At 37.6% G+C, this 16,124-nt stretch overlaps 1 long non-coding RNA gene across 1 annotated transcript in view; it reads right to left on the bottom strand.

Moving 5' to 3' along the window:
- Positions 1-5,916: 5,916 nt before the first annotated feature.
- The window catches only part of si:ch211-69l10.2, a 54,620-nt gene continuing 44,412 nt past the window's right edge, over positions 5,917-16,124 (bottom strand). Inside the window, exon 2 of the long non-coding RNA XR_015524789.1 lies at positions 5,917-7,420. This is a non-coding gene — a long non-coding RNA (si:ch211-69l10.2). The remainder of the gene's footprint in view (positions 7,421-16,124) is intronic.

Genomic DNA, 16,124 nt, shown 5'->3' with positions numbered 1-16,124 from the left:
TAAAGTCATGCAATGTGAATGTCCATGTCGCCGAATCATCTTGCAGTGTAAACAAAGCAGCGACGAAACGCTAGCCCAGATAGTCATGCAGTGTGAAAACATCTGTGACACGACTACTTTGAAAATCATGCAGTCTGAACTCGGCATTACTTGTTCTCAGGTAACGTGTTTTGGCTGAGCGCAAGGATACGTTAATCTATTAATTTATGTAACCACGCACACTGATTCAGCACATTTGACTAATTGCTTGCCTTTATTTCCTATAATGTATAAACATATTGTACGTTATACATTTATAATGGCCATTATTGATTTTTAAAACTGAAATTCAACAAGAGACGGTGTATGTTTAGCATTTTTCATTGAAAATGAATGGAGGCCGTTATGTTATAAGCTCCATTTTGTTATAAATATGCATACAGTGAAGATGACGGTCATACAAATATATAGCTACATGACCTCTCAACATTTTAAGTATCTGTTCAGTTAATATTAAGATGAAAATAGGCAGTTTCTCATATCATGTTTTCATTTTACTGTTAAGATACTGAAACAATTTAGCCAGAGTAATGCGAATGAGTTTATAAAGGACATTGTTCCCTTTGAAGATTTATCCGACGTGTCCTTGGAAGTTTTCTATATTGAACTTGTGAAGTCTGAACTCAAGAAAAAGATGCAAGATTGAACTTTTTGTAGGCTACTTAAGGCCTGTGCACACCGGGATGCTTTTTACTCGCGTTTTCCATCAACGTTTAACACCTCTTGACTAAATAAAGGGCGCCAATGTGATCATGCACCCCAACGTGCAAAACGCCAGGCGCAAATACAACCTTTTTTTAAGAAACGCCTCATGCTCGTTTTTTTGTTTTGACGCCCCGTGTTAAAACCTTCTCCTCCTGTCAGATTGGCAATTTTGTTCACAAAAGTTACAGCAAACAGCACTTTAAGTCGCTCAAGATCAAAACTGTCAATGCGAGCACACATTGAAGAAGGTGCCAAGAGGCGATATGAACGTGGAGCTGCTTATTGCTCTGTGTACAATAATCATTTCTTCATTGCTAGAGCTGGAGCTACTACTTAAACCATCCATGCTTCTTCGAGTCACCAGTAACTTTAACAAGAAGCATGTGAACTTCCTCTCTTCCTCTTCTTCTGTGTTATAAGCAGGGTGTCAGAAGCTTAAAGTTGTGTAGCGCCATCTAACGTCAAGGGGTGATTTTGCATACTCTTCTGCTTGACCCCAGTGAAAATCACTTGGATCTTGAATCTGAAAAAGTGTCTCGTAAAACGCTGACAATTAACGCAAACGAAAAGCGTCCTCATGTGTACGAGCCTTTAATATTGAGGGAAAAGCCTGACACCATCCAAACTGGAACGGAGCAGCAGCGTTTTAAAACCAAAACAGCCCCTACACCATTTTCAAATTGCTCCGTTTTCGGGGCTCAAAAACTCCAGGGTAGTGTGGACGAAAGGCATAACCGTACTTATGCATTTCAAAACAAAAAGGTATTAGTGTAAATGGGGCCTTATTGTACATCTTGTAAAAAGGGGCATATAGGTCCCAACTTTAAAGTTGCAATGCACATTAAAAATTGGGTTGACATATTTACAATAGGAAATTTTTATTAAAAATATTTACTTAATTTTATTTACTTATTGTTGCACAAAAGAAAAATAATTTTGACCCATTAATGTATTTTGGACTATTGCCAAAAAATATACCCGTGCAACACACAGTAAGAACGGTTTTGAGGTTCACTTTTGACTTTCACAGACATTTATTATAGCCCTTTACCCTTTTTATTATCAGAAAATACTACACTCACTGCAACTTCACCAGTTATATGCTTCAACAATATGAGCATGTGAGGGGCTGAAGGGTGTGAAAGCATCGCTATATGGACAGATACTGTTGCAAAGACACGCTGGCTGTGCGATATTCCAGGGATAGTGATGAGGTTTTGTCAGGAATGTGTATGAAGGGGAGAGGCTGTTTAAAAAAGGACCAGCTTGACATGTTCACACGCACACACACACACACATGGACTCATTCGATAGCTCATGCCTCTGCCCTGATTCTGTGAAGGCTGCTGATTGACAATAAACCTACAGAAGTTGCCGGTGTCATTCAAAAGTGCATGACTCAGGATAGATAATGTCAGTTTACAACAAAAGATTTACATATGAAAACAGCCAGCAAACATTTTTGTGACATCCAATAGAAATCTAAATGAAGACAGCTTGGCTAAAAAAAAGGCTAAACTTGGGCTGTCATTGAGAATCTAATAGACATCTAAGAATAGACCAAAAACTAGAGTAGGCAGATTACACTGACTTTATATGTGTAGTCATTTGTCTCTGCTTATTTGATGACTAGTCTAGTTTTGGCCTGTTCTTAGGCATCTATTAGATTTTCACCAAATTTATCCTTATTTTAGCAAAGTCGACTATGTTTAGACGTCTATTAGACATCTATTAGACATCTTTTAAAAACAAAAATGTTTGCTGACCATAGTTTTTTATTATTCATTACAATTCACCCACCCAAAAATAAACATTTATAATTCTAAAACTACAACATACATAAAATGCAATATTTTTCAAAACGTTTGTGCATTATAAACACTTTTGTAAAATTAGAGACTGTGTGTATGTGTGCATAACACCCTGATTCAACACACTTACCTGTATTACACTTACCAGGTTAAATTAACACTGTCAGCTTTAATTGCACTTGCATTATACATTACAATTTAATTGCACACACACATGCACACAAACTCAACCGCTCTTTCTTCACTGACTATTAAATCATTTACTGTTGCTGCCAAGAGCACATTCCACAGCTCCAACATACATGATCAGGACATGATTCATAAAGTTTCACGTTGGAATGAAACGCTAGTTTTCCTGGAAGATGGAAGTGGATCTTGTTCACAAATTCCAAGTTAAATTAACCTGGACACCAAATTCTCCCACAGGCATTTCAAACTAGATGTTTTTTGAATGGCAAGTTCTATCAGGGCAGGTGTGTCTTCCTATATACATATATATATATATATATATATATATATATATATATATATATATATATATATATATATATATATATATATATATATATATATTAATTCATTCATTCATTCATTTTTTTATATTCACCAAAGCAAATCCTTGTATCATCCAACAAACCTGAACTCAAGCTTCTGGGATCCATTTACATACTTGAAAACTGTTTCCATGTACAGTTGAAGTCAGAATTATTAGCCCCCCTTTCAATTGTTTTTTTTTTCTCTTTTAAATATTTCCTAAATGATGTCTAACAGAGCAAAGAAATATTTACAGTATGTTTGATAATATTTTCTCTCATGGAGAAAGTCTTATTTGTTTTATTTCGGCTAAAATAAACGCAATTTTAAATTTTTTTAAACCCATTTTAAGGTCAAAATTATTATAAATTACTCCAACTGTTCTCTGTGGTTTTGCAGGCCAATACCAGTTCTGTTAGGTCAGCAACAGAGCTGTATAAACCCTACTATTTAAGTAACAGGCTTTGGAGAGGGTCAAGATTTGTTTTAACATTCCTCATCCTATGCAGCTAGGGGTTTTGTGAAAGACAAGCACAGACCTATGGGTGACGTATGTGTGTATGCATGCGTGCATGTGAGGCGGCCGCTCTGTGAAACACAAGAGTCAGCCATTCGCAGCAAGCTGTTCATCCACTCATCTTTCATCAAATGACCCTTGCTGAAAAGTGATACGTCAGGAATGCGCGCCAGTCAGTCCCGGCCAATCACAGACAGGGAAGCGTAATGGAGCACCGTCAATGATGAGGAAGGTCTCATTCATCGTCTTTCTGCTCATTCACCCTTTAGTTAAATGGACCTTGCAGAGTTACAGAAATGATGATCCGACCTCCCAAAAAGTGGCATCCGCAAAGATCATTGGCACTTACTTGGAAGGTTAAGGGTGATTAATAACTGACAAAAAACATGATGTCTTTGTTTTTAACAAAGTCTCTCATGCTCACAACAGTAGTGATTTTTTTATTGATTATATTTATTATATTTATCTATTTTAAAATGTGCAAATAGAAAGTTTTATCTAGTTTTATTATTTAAAATAATAATTATGGTCACCTTTAATGTATTATTTAGAAAAATGTAAAAACATCTATTTGTATTGTATGTAAATAAAACAATTATATTGTTTTAGTAAGATTTATAATGTTAATGCAAAATATTAAAATTATTTCACAAAATCTTGTGGAAAATGGGTAAAAGTGAAGAACAGTAAAAAAGTATTAAGATATAAATGTACAATTTAATTGACTATTTTACTGCTGCATAGTGATCTTTAAATGCAGTATTTTAATGAGTCATCAATTTATTCTTAATAAATTGTATAAAATCCATTTTTTTGTTTTATTTATTGTTTATTTATTTATTTTATTATTGTATTTATTCATTTATATTTTGCCCATTTTATTGTTCTAAAATACAAGGGAAACTAAATAATATTAAAGTTGAATTATTATTTTAAGGATTGAAGACTTGTTTACACATAGCACATTATGTATGCTTTACAATGTTTTCTTTACAATTAATTGAGTTTTTATTAGCATTTTCTAAGTCCAATGTTAAAATTTCAGATACTAATAATCAAAGACTTTATAGATTACACAAGACAAGTCACTCTATAGTTTTGAATGGGAAAAATTGTAACAGTCAAAGCTGAATGAAGCCCCGCTTCTAGTATAAGAGACTAAGGATTTTCCTGGGGAGGGGCTTAAACCAGACGTGAGTTTCTGCAGAGTTTGTGTAAGTGGAACATTTAGAAATGCAACTAAAAAGACAGTTGTTGTTAAATTTTATAGGTGATTCCTAATTTGCAATCGTAAGCTTGGCAAGCAATTTTGGAGAATTTGATGTTTCCCCATTTACACAGAATGCCCAAGCAAAGATGGCTGCTGAATAAAATGACTTGAAAAATAATTGAAAAAAAAATGTATAGAAACAAAATGCATGTTGATAATACAGCGTACAAAAGCACCAGGATTTCTTGTTCACAATTTTATTGTACACATTTTTGCGATGTTATTGCAAAATAACACAAATTTTGGTTGTATTGTTTGTTTACAGTTTTATTGCACAAAATACACATTTCTGTGACGTTATTGCGTTATGTGCATGCTACTTTGATTGAGCATTGTAATGTTTGCTTGTTTACAGTTTTATTTTACAATATACAAATAAAGGGGCTGCACGGTGGTGCAGTGGTTAGCACATTTGCCTCACAGCAAGAAGGTCGCTGGTTCGAACCTCAGCTGGGTCAGTTGGCGCTTCTGTGTGGAGTTTGCTTGCTCTCCTCGTGTTCGTGTGGGTATCCTCACTTACCCCACATGTCCAAAGACATGCCGTACAGGTGAATTGGGTAGGCTTAATTGTCTGTAGTCTATGTGTGTGAGTAAGTGTGTATGGATGTTTCCCAGTAATGGGTTGCAGCTAGAAGGGCATTCACTGTGTAAAACATGTGCTGGATAAGTTGGCGGTTCATTCTGCTGTGGCGACCACAGAATAATAAAGCGACTAAGGCGAAAAGAAAATGAATGATTGAATGAATATACAAATGATTGACCTGTTAAAAAGTTTAACATGTTGACCTCCAGTGTGAGGTAGTTATTTATTTTTATTTAATTCACCCATTTCTCAAGTTGTGAAAAAAAAATAAATTAACAACCATGTACCAAAAAAGGTAGAATTTTGATGTTTCGAAAGAGTTGTAAAATGGTCACAGTTACGTAGCTCTGAAATATGTTATGGAAAAGCAAATAAACAGAAATAAATTACATAGCAAATAATATATATATATATATATATATATATATATATATATATATATATATATATATATATATATTTTTTTTTTTTTTTTTTTTTTTGTGAAATAAATGCCCAATGTGACATATGTTCATTGATTCATTTTCTTTTCGGCTTAGATCCTTTATTTATTATGGAACGCCACAGCGGAATGAACCGCAAACTTATCCAGCACATGTTTAATGCAGCGGATGCCCTTGAAGCCACAACCCGACACTGGGACACATACAACATACAACCCATACACCTTTGCATTCACGCATGTCTTTGGACTGTGAGGGGAAACCGGAGCACCCAAAAGAAACCCATGCAAACACAAGGAGAACATGGAAACTCCACACATAAATGCCAACTGACCCGGCCGAAGCGATTGTGCTACCAACTGCACTACAGTGCTGCCCAGATATGGGTAGCAAAAGCTCATTTGTAGCCCAGATCTGGCAAACAGGAGCGTTCCATACTGTGTGGTGTCCGAATGCAAGTGTCCAGTGTGGGCCGGATCTGGGCCAAAATAAAAACAAACTCTGGCCCAGAATAGGGTCAGTTCTGGTTCATTTGGTTGAATTCTGGCTAATATGTGACATTGCTATGGCTTAATTGTGGCCCAGATCTGGCAAACAGGAGCGGACCGCCCAAGTGCCATCATTCTATGAGGTATGTGAGCCGGATGTAATTGTCGGATTTGAGCCACATGAATTTTGTTAGCTGGGCTCAGTTTATGCCAAAAAACATAGATATGCAGATATTTCTTTTTATAAAATGTAAAATCCCAGCACAGTCACAGTTTTAGTTTGTTTATATCAATGAGTCTTCTTCAGTCTGTATTATTCTGTTTTTTGAAATTCATTTGTTTATAAAACAGCAATTTGGTTGTGGCAGAAAATATTATTTAGCAAAAAATGTGCAGCAGTTAAGAAAAAAAAAATTAAGGGCTCTTCATCTTAAATGAGTTTTAAAACATTTTATTTAAAAAATCGAGAATAAATCGTGAGATTAGTATCGTGAATCCTATCGAAATCGAAAGTCAGTTGAATTGTTACATCCCTAATAACATTACAGATCTTTCACAAAGAGGGGCTGCATTTCTAAAACAACTGCCGAAACGTGTTATATGTGGTCCATTCGGTCTGTATTATATGCCTCATAACTTTCCAATAAGGAGAAATTGGTTATTATGGACTAAAATTACTAATAAACAATTACAAATAATGCAAAAACACCAGTATAAGCTGAAGTGTATAATACATATACAAATATGCTGCCTATATACCGGTTTCTGTCCGACTCCAAATACCACAGCATTCCTTACCCTTTTCCGCATCTTTATGCCATTGTGTGAAACCCAGCTGTCCGCAGTCAACAGCCGATCTTCATCTCCTTGCAGCAAAGCAGTATTGTTGACTTTGATGGCAAAGAGCTGTCAGCTCACGGGGGGCCAGAATGTGGAGGTCTTTTCCTGAAAAGTTTGGCATTCACCCCTAGCTCTGGTTTCAGGCTTCCAGCAAGAGAACGACAGGCAGGCCGGCAGCTGCTCTGAATGTCTGTGAGGAAATGAGGTAGGCAAGTCATCAGTTTATAGGGATGAATGGGCATGACTAAGCCATAATAAAAACTGAGCATGTCCACTAATTAGGTTTCTACTATGCATTAGGGGGGAGGGACATCTAATAGCATCTCTCGCTTAGGTGAAAGAGGCGTATACCTTTTACGATGCAAATTAGAGAGAATTTGCTTCTAAAATTACCCAACAGCTGGTTCAGCTATTTTTATTTCCACACACTTACATGCTTTTTGTGTCTTCCTGCTAGCCTTTTAACCTATCTTCAACAGTTATCGGCTAAATTATGCAGCAATTCACTCAAGATTTACCGAGGAAAAGCTAAAGTGAGCTTTTATTTAATCTCTGATCTGTTTTCCTGTAAGAACTCAGTGACCTCAAGCATTTCCTTGATTCGACTGCGCTAAATCTTGAACAGGTTTGTCGGGACTCGCTGATGCTCTCGAAATGCATTAGCACCACATTATCATATATTTAACTCATTTTAGATGTCAAGAAAAGCATGTGAACGAGGCCAAGGAGACGCACTGACTCACTAAACTCCAGCTTACTAATGGCAAGAAAAAGGAGAATATACTCTTGGGAAACAGCATGTAATTTACCATTAGAGCTTTTAAGAGCGAGTTAAACGCCAATTAAATGTTCAGTGAGTCAGAATGTCATCCTCACCTTGGAATTTCAAAACAGGTTAACACACGCTGCCATTGTTGAACTTCAGAGAGAACATGTTTAAGTGTCTGTTACGCAGTGTAGATTACGGCTTAGTCACATGTTTTGACAGACGGCACCATTTTCAAAACCAACATAATTAAGGTGGAAATCTGTAAACTAGACCTGTGAGGTGTAAATGTAATCGTGGTGTGTGAACAACTTCGTTTTAACAGCTCAACAGAAAGTGATTTGTCCTAGTTCCGATTCTAGGTGAGCTGCTCTCAGCTGTGTGCAGCTACTGGAAGTAGAACTGCAAAGACGGCTCTTTTAAAAGATGGGGAGTCATACAGTATTTGCAGCTGCAGCCTATAAATTAGTGGCGTTAAACTTGGACCGGCATGTCGCACAACAGGTGCATTGCCTGAATAGGGCTATGATGCTCAGAGAAGTACTGAGGGGAGGTTTTTTTTTTCTTTGCAGCAGCAGCAGACTGTGAATTCTGTATCAGATTATAGAGTATGATTATCTGATCATCACTATAGATTGTGCAGCAGCTGTAAGAAGCTGTGGTGATGTATAGGTGTTTGTGGTTTATGTATATATACACACACACATACTGTACACACTCAAACTCACACACACAAATATACAGTATATAGAGTAAAGAAAAATCAACATAGGCTCATTCTGAAAACATAGTCCTATATACATTTTAAAGTTTAAATGGCTGCATTTCATCCCTAAAATGAACGCTATATTGGGCGGTGTGATGACGTTCCTTTTCTCGCTTACCAAGGGCCTCATGTATGAAGACATCAAATTAATACTAAAACATTGCCTATGCACAAAGCTGTAAATGTGCAAACGCAGTAAATAATTCAGATGTATGAAACTCTGTGTATGTGGAATCCCCCGCATATTCTCTCTCAGTAATGATTTTAAATCACACTGAACTGAGCTAAACTGAACTGAACTTAAACACTAAAAACTGAACTACACTGTTCCAGTTACTTTGACCATTTATGTGAAGCTGCTTTGACACAATCCACATTGTAAAAGCGCTATACAAATAAAGCTGAATTGAATCGAATATTCTCTTTGTACATACAAATTAACGTGAAACTGAGTGCACATGCATGAGAGCAAAACCCCTACCTGGCTCCTCCCCCTTATAAATATGGTAATGACTCTACTTTGGCAAAACTAAAAGAAAAAGCAAAGGCAAAAGCAAGCCAAAAGAGAAACTTCACAGAATGTGAATGGAGGTGCTTCTATCCCTCTACAAAAGAAAAAAAATAGAGTGTGAGAGTTTAGCTGATGCTGTTAACGCAGTGGGATCTGAACATTGCATGAACATCATATGAGTGAATTAAAAAAAGAAATGGTCCGACGTAATGGTGTCAATTTTTGTAGTGTCTATTTAGGCTAAGTGGAATTTAGGCACCTCGTTGGAATGAACTAGTTGGGGGATTCCCGCCCATCATCAATTGATTACCAGAGACAACATAACTAAAGAGAGCAGCAAACAGCAGTGTAAGTGGCGTAGCTCGTAAAGTGCTTGATAATATGTTTTGACACGATCGATCATGAACCCGGTTCGAATCCAGCGTCTAATGAGCTGCTCCTTTTTTTCCTCACTTACACATCAGATTTTACCTCCTCTTCATCGTGAGGAAGACAAGTAGGAATTATTAATAAGTGTGTGTATTATGTTAAGCATATTTGAGAATCACATATTATTTGCACATTTATTGAATGGAAATGTTTCTGATTCAAATATGCAAATTTGTTTTCAGATGGTGCCTTTATAGCAATGTGTGTGCAGTTGATCGCTCTGATTACAATGGGAAAACCGGCGAACGTTGCAAATTGTGCTTTAATGTTTGGCTGGTAAACTGCATGATATGGAAACCTTATATACCTGCTAGACATGCAGATGATCTCGTCCCATACAGCTGCCATTGCACGGTTCAAAGATACTTTGTAGTGTGCAATTTAACACAATTACCTCTAGAAGTTGCTATTAAAAATAAAACAAACTCACACAAGAAATACACGTACGCAAAGTTTTGCATTGATACATAAGGCCCCAGGCGATTACTGGGACAGTTTAGACAGATAGACTGCTTTTCTGCTGTTACCAGTTTATCTAGCTCGCCATGTACGTCATTGAACTTGAGACGCAGAGAGGAGTTGACCGTGACAACAAAGTTTGAGTCCAGTAAAGAACAGTTCCAGAAAGCAGCTAAGACAAAAACAAAAGCTAAAAAATTAAATAAACAAGTAAATAACAGGGTAAAATGTGGTCAAATCTGAAAACCTGGTATAAAATCTGTCTTTCTGGATTTCTTTTTAAATCACTGCAGTTGTTTAGTAATAGCTCCTGGGACGTATTTTGCTCTCTCCAGAAATGTATATAGGGGTACATAATCAGAATGAGCCTGGGTTGAGAAAAATACAGTTAGAAGAAAAGGTTGATAGACAGACAGATGGACCGATATATATCTACAGCCTCTTATTGCCATCTAAAAAAATATTCATCAACATAAAAGTGAAATTACCGAATCTACTGTACACACAGAAACTTGAGGAAAATTTTAAGTGTAATGTTATATACAGTAATTAATTACATATTTAACAATGAATTAATAAAATATTATACATTCAACCCAGGCTCATTCTGAAAATGTACCCCTATATCCATTTCTGGAGAGTGCCAAATGCATCCCAGGAGCTATGTTTTTTGCAGTTTTTGTTTTCGCGAATCCACCAGAGGCTGCTGTGTACGCATTTTAAGATCTCAAGTTTCTCTAATGAATGCCTAGCGTGCCTGCTGTTCTCATGCAAATCCACCAGTGGCCGCTATTGACTGACTAAATGAATGACTGACTGATTGACTGACCCACCCTCCTTCATTACACAATCCAATAGTGTTTTCAAAAAGCAAGGTTATGACGGTTGCGGAAATGTGTGTGGGGGGTGACGGGTTGTGACGGTCGCTGAAATCACGCTAAGTAGGGGGAGGGGGGTGTACGGGTTGTGATGTTCGCTATGCCACTGCCACCCACCCACTTCCCTTAACCCAACCAATAGTTTTACAAAGCAATCCAGCAAAAGCCCTCACGTTATTTTTACCACATTTTCAGATTTTACCACATTCTCACCCTGCTATTTACTTGTTTATTTTATGGCTTCTGTTTTTGTCTTACCCATTTTCTGGAACCTTTCTTCGCCAGACTCAAACCCCATCATCGTGGTCTACTCCTCTCTGCAGCTCAAGTCCTCATACTGCCGGTAGTGTTCGTTTTAAAGTTGAAATGCAGCCATACTGCGTACTTCTGGCTTTATAAGTCATGATCTCCAGAAACGTATACAGGGGCACGTTTTCAGAATGAGCCTGTGTTGTATACATAGTGCATTTGTAAAATGTGCTTCACACAAGTGAGTAGGCTTGACAAACCACATGCAAAACACTCATCTCTATTTAAAAAAACTCCAGCACTTAACTCTCTAAGATCCTTTGTATCATTATGACTTTTTGTGTGTATTGCCTCTTCTTGTTGAATTGCTGAATGCCTCCTCAATTGTAAGTCGCTTTTGACAAAATTGTCTGTTGAATGACTAAATGTACAGTATGTGTTGTTAGAAAACCGGAAAGTTTAGTTATATGCTAAAATTGCTGAGTCTGCACTGTTGCAGACATTATACATTACCTTCCTGTCACTCTCCTTTGAACTTTTGCATTCTGGGTGAAGGTGTAAAAACTGCAAAATCAACAGTTGACACACTGTAGTGTAAAAGTGTGCAATGTTTATAATGCGGTAAAATATAGAACAGTACTGGCCACACAGTATGTGTACATCTGTAGGGTGTACTGTAGGAAATGTAGTGTGTACTTGAAGTATATTGTTTTACTTGAGTTTATTTATTCAAATTTATTTCAAACAATAAAAACTATAACTGCAGATGATGGTCTGTCAAGACAGGAAATCAGTCCGACATTAACAGCAAGTTCTCTTTGGAGGATATAAAGGACAGCATTCATACAAACATGCTCACATCCTCTCTTTAATGATTGTAATGTAAATTATGACTTTTGGTGTGGCCTGGAGGAATGACATCACAGAAGAACCCTGTTGTCTATGCTAGAATCTCTGAGAGGTGATTCAAGATCCACAGGCCACGTCTCTAATCAATCCATCCATCCTCTAATTAACGGTTTCTTCGGTTCATTATAACTCTTCCTGTCATTTATGTTCGAAGCAAACCAACTGAGAGTTCAAACAGGGGACCATCACAATAGAGTCTGGCTGCAGATTTGCACTTGCACCTTCAGGCTTGCACGCTCGGACTTGCACGCTCAGGCAACCATGCTTCCTCTGCAAGTGACGTCATTTGCAATCGCCACCTGTTGCCGCTTGCATGAAAGTCCTTCAGTAACTTAACTTAAGGGTGTCCCTGAGGGGGAAAATCTGAGGTAGCATTCATTAAGATCGTTGCAACAAACTTCTTATGTTTCACCCTTACTCAAGTGCCTTTTTTCTAAGCGTTTCACCACTGTAGTTTCTGGCAACATACAACAACGGGCGCCACAGTTGCTATAGTTACGTAAACGGATCGAAACGAACCACGAATGCTTTCCTTACAACCACAGCTTTGCAGTAATGTTACACATAATCTGTGCTGTTTTCTTTCCGTTAAACGAGTCGAATCGTTCCTTTATCGAGTCTATCTCGACATAATGTTTGGAGGACCTATAAAACTGGGCTGGGATCATGTAGAGCAGGGGTTACCAACCCCTGTTCCTGGAGAGCTACCTTCCTGCAGAATTCAGTCCCAACCCTGATCAAATACACCTGAACCAATTAATAGTACCTAAGACAGCACTTGATAATTACAAACAGGTGTGTTTGGTCAGGGTTGCAACTGAAATGTGCAGGAAGGAAGCCTCTTGGTGACCCCTGATGTAGAGACTGCACTGACACTGCGATTTCATATGAATGCACTCCTGCGCAGAAGTGCTAACTTATCAACACATATTTATTAGTTTATTTATTAAACTGTTTTAATAAATTATTTATTTACATTCCAGTGAAAATTTTAATCTAAAACATTATTTTGGGTTAGAATGCTTGCATTTTGAGTGTCATTTGTTCAAGGGAGCTGATTAGGTCTTTAAATGTTTTAAGAGGAAATGGTTACTAAGGACTAAGGTGAAATAGTTAATAGCAGTCTTAAATTCCTTAAGTCAATCTTTTTTTTCTCCTTGCAAACCAACTTTTACTAAGGGTACCCTTAACCCTAAACTGATTTTTTTGACTATAAATATAATACTTTAGGAGCAAAGATGGGCCAAAGATCGCCAGTTTGCCAACAAATACATGAGAAAATGGTTGAAATGTTTAATAACAATGTTTCTCAAAGAAAGATAGGAAGACTTTTGGTTATTTGGTTTATTGTCGTTGTTTTTGATATTAATTGATGTTTCTTTTCTTTAAGGATAGATTCCGACTGTCGGCTTGATAAGTGGAAGCTGAGTGCACGTTTGGAGACTCTTTGTTTTCCAGCGCGTGTCTGACTGATCCTCCCAATCTTTACTCTGTTGAGAGCATGACTTGTACTTGCTAAGAATCTCTATGTATCTTATTGTCCTGATGAATGTCTCAGAATTCTGTGCGTGTCTTGTGCAGCCACCTCTGAGGAGCCATGCGGGTGTTGTTGCTATTTATTCAGTTCTTCGTTTATCTATGTTCTATAGATCAATTAATTGATTTAATTAATTATTTTGATTGAGTAATATTGTTAAATTAATTATCTATATTTTTGTTGCCACTCCTAGACGAGCCTTAAAAAAAATTGGGGTTCGTAACACCACAATACATAGTTACATCCACAAATGGCAGTTAAAACTGTACTGTGTCTAAAGGAAGCCCCATTTTAACAATGTCCAGTCCAGAAGTGCCAAAATGATGACTTTTCTAAACTTGGAGGAACTTGTGATGGAAATGTGTACTGTGGTCAGATGAATCAGTATTTCAGGTATGTTTTGGAGGGAAGAAACGGACGCTGTGTGTGTCTGACCAAAGAAGAAAAGAATCATCCAGACTGTTACCAGTCCGAAAAGCCAGTGTCTGTCATGACATGGGGTTGTGTCAGTAACTTGCACTTCTGTGATGGCACCATTAATGCTGAAAAGTACATAGAGATTTTGGAGGACAATATGCTGCCTTCTATTCCAGGGACACCCATGCATTTAGCAGAATGGAAAAGATAACAAGCAGGAATTCCGGTGAGAATATAAACATGCATCTTCATTTGTTGGGAGTCATGATCTTTCAAATGGTAGCACAAAATGGATTACAACCCATCCGTCTCATTGATTAACTTCCACTGTTGGCACAATGTTTGAAATCTTCCCTCCATCCTCTTGAGGACATGCCAATGAGGTTAAGAGCCAATGAGATGCACTCCACACATCGTCCTCTGAAACTGGAAGCTGAGTAGATCAGTGTTTCAGAGGAAGTAGCAGATAATGTGCCAGGTAATTTTTCACTCCGCTGCTTCCTGTCAGGATGTGTCGTCGACATAAATGATAAAACTTCTTGATTAAACTCTCCGGCTTTCCTAATTTAATCTTCCGCGAATCAAAGCAGGATCTACAGTAAGTGTTAGCAGAAGACAGATTTGTGATGTTATGATAATATATGCTAAATTGACTTCTGCTTATTTATATCTGCACATCTTGAACATTAGTAACTAGGGATGTAACGGTATTGTAAATACCGTCATACCGCAATATTAATTTTTTTCGATATTACCGTAGTCGCATGACTCGGTAAAACTATAGGTCTTCTGAGAAAATTTGCTCAGGCGAATGAAGCGAACGGGAGGTACCGGAAAACTACAATTCCCATAAGCCCAGGCTTGGCCATAATCCCTTGCGGTCTGTTGTCGCTACAGATCCAGTAATGCGGAAATGGAGTGTGCTGCTAGAAGCAGGGATCAAAAAGAGCTGTAAAACTCTAAAGCGGGTGTTGTCGCCGCGCGCGTCCTGAATAGTGGTGTTTTCGCGCGAGTTCTTATCAGCTGTGTTGTCGCGCGAGTTCTTATCAGCTGTGTTGTCGCGCGCGTACTGTAAAGCGGGGACGGAGGGTATGTCGCGTCGCGGGGGCACTTTTGATCATTTTGGAAGGGAACATTCTATCAAAGGGCATGTGCACTGCACAGGTTGAGCACTGTGTGTGCACGTGCCTGCAAGTTGGGGAATACGACTAATAATCAGTCATGGGGACTGCAGAAACACAGCACACTGTTCAGATTGATGCAGACATGAGATCTCTATCTCACTCATGGTTTGTCCTCTCAAGTGGGGGAAAGACAATGCACAACGTTACCCACTGCTGTCAACCTGGGCCAAGTCATATCTCTCTTGTCCCAGAAACCTCAGTCCCAAATGAGAGGGTTTTTTTCTGTTGCAGGGGACATTGTAAATACCCAGAGATACCAGCTTTTACCAGATTATATTTATATGATAATTTTCTTTTAAACCCATCTCTATCTAAGTGAGTGAGTGATTAAATCTTGAATGTGATTTTTCAACACTACTAAATTGAAACTTTATTTTTTTACATGGTTTAATATTTTTTTGTTATTAAAATTGAAGTTCCTGTTTCAAAGCTTACAGATAGATGACTAATTTGTATGTCATTGACACTTTTGGCACTTTTTTGGAGTATTTTCATAAGTTTTGTTTTTTCCTGTAAATGATTCAATAAATACCGTACCGTGACATTCATACCGAGGTATTACCGTACCGTGAAATTCTGATACCGTTAGATCCCTATTAGTAACACATACTCCAAGTTTTTAAAAATAATGAAGAAAATATGGCCAAACTCTAAGATATGATCAGGAATTATCAGTTGATCATATGATGGGAAAGAGGTCTCATTTCATCTGTGAAATAGTATATGCTTCTTCCAGCCAACTTCAAGTTTATTAATTTCACATGCCAAGTGAATTTGTTACTACAGTCA

This window comes from Danio rerio, chromosome 24, assembly GCF_052040795.2.
Source record: "Danio rerio strain M-AB ecotype USA chromosome 24, GRCz13ab, whole genome shotgun sequence".
NCBI lineage: Eukaryota > Metazoa > Chordata > Actinopteri > Cypriniformes > Danionidae > Danio > Danio rerio.
Note: the sequence above shows the minus strand (reverse complement) of the source record. Positions and strands in the feature narration are given on the sequence as shown.